The sequence below is a fragment of the Lolium perenne genome, chromosome 7 (assembly GCF_019359855.2).
Source record: "Lolium perenne isolate Kyuss_39 chromosome 7, Kyuss_2.0, whole genome shotgun sequence".
Taxonomy (NCBI): Eukaryota; Viridiplantae; Streptophyta; class Magnoliopsida; order Poales; family Poaceae; genus Lolium; species Lolium perenne.
The window spans coordinates 170658406-170664405 of NC_067250.2; positions in this window are offsets into that span (position 1 = coordinate 170658406).

The following is a 6000-nucleotide window of genomic DNA, read 5'->3' on the forward strand; positions in this document are numbered from 1 at the left end:
GATCTTCGAAAAAGACTTCATGACGCGGAAACTGCCTTGAGCGACAACATATCCGAGCAAGCTGTTCATGAAGCTGAAATCCTCAGTCGCTTGCAATCGCAAAGTCGACGTTTTGTCAGTAAGCCCTTAAACCTTTGCTACTTATCTGGGTTGTCAAATTTATCCTTGCGCAATCTTTGACGATCTTTCTTTTGCTTCTTTGTAGGGAAAACACAACAGGATTTTGACTTGGAGTGTCCTGAAGGCGATCAGTTACTTGATGAGCTTTCCCTTCTTGAATTTCATGGAGAAGAAGCACGCGAAGGCCTTGCTGAAGCCAGAGCAGGTATGTCGCGTCTTTTTCCTTATTTCTTCCCGAAGACACAAGAGCCCAAGATTTTCACAAATCTCGCCAAGTACTTCAACTCCCAAGAAGATCTTGGGCTTAAACTTCGCCAAGAAGGTTTGAAGGTTGGCGTCGAAGGCACTATTGCCTTGGTCGCTGACAGCCAACAAGATGTCGACTGGACGAGAGTTGGTGACACGACGGTGATGGAAACGAAGAAGTGGCAGTCGTTGATCAAGGCTGCCAAGCCAAATTCGAAGAAAATCCTCGCCTACCTCGGATGCAAGCCAACTCCCGCTCCAAGTTCATCAAAGCCGGAGGTCAAGTAGACCACCTTTGCTTTCTCTTTTTGTTTTTCTCTTTTGGTGCTGTCGCCGTTGTAGATTTGACGACAACCGTCCCCTTGGTTCATTAGGAACCATCCTTTTGTAATAGCTATGTAAATACTTTGAAAATCAATGGAAGTCTATCTTTGCTTGATGATTGATGTCGAACCTTTTCTTTTCAGTTGATATTTGATAACTATACTTCACCTCATCGCCCTGCCGATACTTTGCCTGCTTCTTCGTACCCGACGAAAATATCTATCGGTGATGACTTTATTGGAGATTCCTCGTGTAAGGATTCCACACAAGATTTGAGAGACCTCCGCCAACAGCTGCAGTCTATGAAGAAGCAAGCACTTGTAATAATGGAGCAGTCTCGTAAATCATTGGAGAGGGAAAAGATTGCGCTTCAGCAAGCCCAGGATGCTATAGCTGTAAAAGAGGACGCGGTTGCTGCAGCTGCTGAAACTTCTCGACGAGAGAATTTCATGCTTGAGCTAATGCTTGATTCCAGCTTGGATATGGCGGGTATACTTCATTCACTTGACCATAATTATCTTCATTCCCCATGTTTTTCCTTCCTTTCTGATTCCTCCGCTGAAAACAGGTTCTTTTTTGGATACCGCTGCCGAGGATCAACGTGTTGAAGCTCGATCCAATATGCTTCTCAGACTTGCCGAAGAGCATGGGTCCAACTTTTGGGTTACACCTGAACGTACCCGCCAAATCGTCAGATTTCAAGATCGTGCGAGTCAGGTCCGTGATTTTCTCGACTTCTGTACAAGGACATTGTCCTTAGTTTACAGCACCATGTTCCCATGTAATGAGATGCCAGAGACCCTTCCTGCTTTGATGGATAAATTTCGCGATGCACCTCGGATCCATGGATTTGTGCGGGCCCAACTATCTGCCGGTGCCAGATTTGCTATGATGATGATAAAAATCTGCTATCCCAAGTTTGACATGAGTCAAATTGTTACCAAGTGCCTGGCCAAGATGGCGAAAAGGAAAAGGAACGTTGGCAAAATTGACGATATTGTAACTCCTGTAGCAGAAGACATGATGGATGAACTTCTTCGGATGGATGCTGAGTTCTTCGTGAAGGGCAGCTATGCTGAACATCGTACTTGTACTTCAAATAATGAACGGATGACCATAGATGATATACTAGGCAGCAATTGAGAGTTTCTCTTTTAGCTTGTCGAGTCTTTTCAGGAATTGCATCTTGTATGTTGTAAACATAATCTATATTGTAAAGCCAGTAAATATTTTTATTTTTCCTCATCAAGCCCCCGAGTGTTTTGGTGACGATTTTCTCTATTGTGTATGCGAGGTTGAACCAAGGCAAGAACAATAAACTATATTGATTGTACTATTTTTGCGGGTGTTAGCCCCCGAGCTCTTTTTGTCGATCACTATTTTGTATCGTCTTTTTTATTTGGCGAGGTGCTTTGCACCAAGGCGAGATATTTTGTGCATTGGCGTTGTATATATATTGTAACTTCTGGGCACAAGCCCCCGAGTGTGTCGAAGAAAAAGATATATACTTCCACTATCTTTATTATATTCCAGCACCGCGAGTCCGCCTCATTAAAAACCTTTTCCAGCCCCACTCGGTGCCCTGAAAAAGGAAAAGAGTGCGTCTGAAAACTCGCGGGTGTTTCAGTACATTGTAGTTTTGCAAGGAGGACTATATTTCGACTCTAGGCGTAGAAACGCCTGAGTTGTGCCACGTTCCAAGGATTTGGCTCGGTAGCTCCTAACTTCTTGTCCTTTATCCTGTATGCTCCTCCTTCAATTACTTCTGTGACTATGTAAGGGCCAAGCCACAGCGACTCGAGTTTTTCATGGCTTTTGATTGAGTCGCAGAACTAAGTCTCCAACTTGAAAAGATCTTGGTCGCAAACGTCGACTGTGGTAATTTTTCAGGTCTTGTTGGTACTTAGCGACCCGTGATAACACTTCGTCTCGAGCTTCATCAAGTGCGTCGACATCGTCTTCCAATGCTCTTCTGGAAGCTTCTTCGTCGTATTTCATGACTCTTGGCGAGTCATGCTCTATTTCTATCGGCAGTACTGCCTCAGCTCCATGGACCAGAAAAAACGGAGTCTCCTGTGTCGCTGTATTTGGTGTTGTTCGAATACTCCATAACACGCTCTGCAACTCTTCTGGCCAAGTATGTCGAGCTTTTTCCAATGGTCCTAACAAGCGCTTCTTGATACCGTTGCAGATGATACCATTAGCTTTTTCGACTTGACCGTTGGTCTGCGGGTGCGCAACTGACGCGAAGTGCAATTTGATGCCCACCTCTGCACAGTACGCCTTGAATTCCTTGGATGTGAAATTACTGCCATTGTCCGTGACGATGCTATGAGGTACTCCAAATTGAAAGACAATGCTTTTCACAAACTTGATTGCCGATGCTCCGTCTGGTGAATTTATCGGCTTTGCTTCTATCCACTTGGTGAATTTGTCGACAGCGACGAGCATATACTCGTATCCTCCTGGCGAGGCCTTGTGTAGTTTTCCCACCATATCGAGACCCCATTGAGCAAAGGGCCAAGACAGCGGTATTGGCATTAGCTCTGCTGCCGGAGAATGAGGCCTTGCGGCAAATCTCTAGCACGCGTCGCAAGTTCGCACTATTTCCTTCGCATCCTCGATTGCTGTCAACCAGTAAAACCCTGCTCTGAAAACCTTGGCCGCGATAGCTCGGCTGCTTGCGTGATGACCGCATACTCCTTCGTGTACTTCCTTCAGAATTACCCTTCCTTCTTCGGGTGTGACGCACCTTTGTAACACACCCGAAATACTTCACTTGTACAACTCTCCTTTGACCATAGTGAAGGCTTTGGAACGTCTAATAACTCGCCTTGCTTCAACTGGATCGTCGGGTATTGTTTTCCTTAGGATGTATGATATGTACGTCTGCATCCATGGGATTTGCACCATCATTACTAGATCCTGTTCCTCTTCTTCTTCGAGTGCTTCTTCCGTGGCTCCCGGGGGTTTCTCATCCTTCTCCTTCTTCTTTGGTTTCTTCGGCTTTGTAGATCTCTCTGTTATCTCCTCCCAGAACACGCCTGGTGGAATCGCGAGACACTGCGACCCAATGTTTGCAAGAACATCGGCTTCATCATTACTTAGCCTACTGATGTGATTTACCTCGCACCCGTCAAACAGTTTCTCCAGCTCGTTGTACATTTCCTTGTATGCTATCATGCTTTCGTTGACTGCATCGCACTGATTCATGACCTGATGAGCCACCAATTGTGAGTCGCCAAAGATTTTTAATCGAGTTGCACCACAAGCTTTCGCCATCTTCATCCCATGTATGAGAGCTTCGTATTCTGCCTCATTGTTAGACACGTTTGGAAACATCATCCGTAAGACATACTTTAATTTATCGCCTTCAGGTGATATCAGTATCACGCCTGCTCCAGCTCCCTCTAATCTTTTGGACCCGTCGAAGTTCATAATCCAGGTTCTCGATAGATCTGGGGGTCCCGTATTTTGCAGCTCCATCCACTCTGCGATGAAGTCTGGTAGAATTTGCGACTTTATTGCTTTTCTTTTTTCATACGTGATGTCCCGAGGGGAAAGCTCTATTCCCCAAAGGGAGACAAGACCCGTAGCTTCTGGATTGTTTAATATATTGGATAAAGGTGCCTCATTGACCACTATTATCGGATGTGCCAAAAAATAGTGTCGCAACTTTCTTGTTGTCGTAAACACCCCATATGCTAGCTTCTGGTACTGCGGGTACCGCTGTTTTGAAGGCGATAATACTTCACTGATGAAATATACTGGCCTTTGTACTCCATGAAGTTTTCCTTCTTCCTCCCTTTCAACTACAAGAGCTGTGCTGACCACCTGAGGTGTGGCTGCAATGTAAAGCAAGAGGGGTTCCTTTTCTTTAGGCGCCACCAAGATTGGTGGTGTCGAGATTGTGCGCTTGAGGTCCTCGAAAGCTTTGTCCGCCTCTTCGTTCCACTGAAACTTCTCTCCTTGCTTAATTAAAGCATAGAACGGCAATGCCTTCTCTCCTAGCCTGGCGACGAATCTGCTTAATGCTGCGACTCGCCCAGTTAACTGTTGTATTTCTTTCAACTTTGTCGACTTCCGCATCGTTACGATGGCTTGGATTTTCTCTGGATTAGCCTCGATCCCTCTTGCTGATACTAGGAACCCAAGAAGTTCTCCTGCAGGGACGCCGAAAGAACACTTCGTCGGGTTCAGCTTGAGGCAGAACTTGTCAAGGTTGTCAAAAGTTTCCTTCAAATCCTCGATCAATGTTGTCCCCTTTTTTGATGTTATGACGACATCATCAATGTATACTTGTACGTTTTTCCCAATCTGTGTTGCCAAACACTTCTTCATCATCCGCTGATATGTTGCTCCCGCGTTTTTCAAACCAAAAGGCATTGTTCTGTAACAAAACATGCCATAAGGTGTTATGAACGCTGTCTTTACCTCATCATCTTCTTTTAATCTGATCTGGTTATAACCAGAATATGCGTCTAGGAAGGAAAGACGTTCGCATCCTGCCGTGGAGTCGATGATTTGATCGATCCTTGGGAGGGGAAAGTGATCCTTTGGACATTGTTTATTGAGACACGTAAAGTCGACACACATGCGAAGGACTTTCGTGTTTTTCTTCGGGACCAGCACTGGGTTAGCTACCCATGTGGCTTCTGTATGTATCTCCTTGATAAAACCAGCTTCTCTGAGTCGATCAATCTCTGACAGCATAGCTTTGCGGTTTGGTTCCGAAAAACGCCGCAAAGGTTGTTTGATTGGTCTTGCTATTGGATCCAAGTTTAGGTGGTGCTCGGCAAGTTCCCTGGGTACTCCTGGCATGTCAGCTGGACACCATGCGAAGATTTTCCAGTGCTCACGGAGGAACTCGATGAGCGCGCTTTCCTATGCGAGGTCCATATTTGTTGCAATGGACGTCGTTTTCTTTGGGTCTGTTGAGTGAATCTGCACCTCCTTTGAATCCTTATTAGTATTGAAGGTTGGCTCCCTGAGTGACCTTCCCGCATCTGGAAACACATCATAATCAGTCGTGAGCCTTGACGCCATATATTCCGCTTGCATCCCGAAGGTTTCTGACAGTCGATGAAAATCCTTGTCGCATTTATCAGCTAACGCGAAACTTCCTTTAACTGTAATTGGTCCCTTAGGTCCAGGTAGCCTCCATAACAGGTAAGTGTAATGTGGTACCGCCATAAACCTAGCATATGCTGGTCGTCCCAACAAAGCGTGATATTGCGACGTAAAATCCACAACTTCGAACTCCAACCTTTCTATCCTGTAGTTTTCTCGGGTCCCAAACTGGACGTCGAG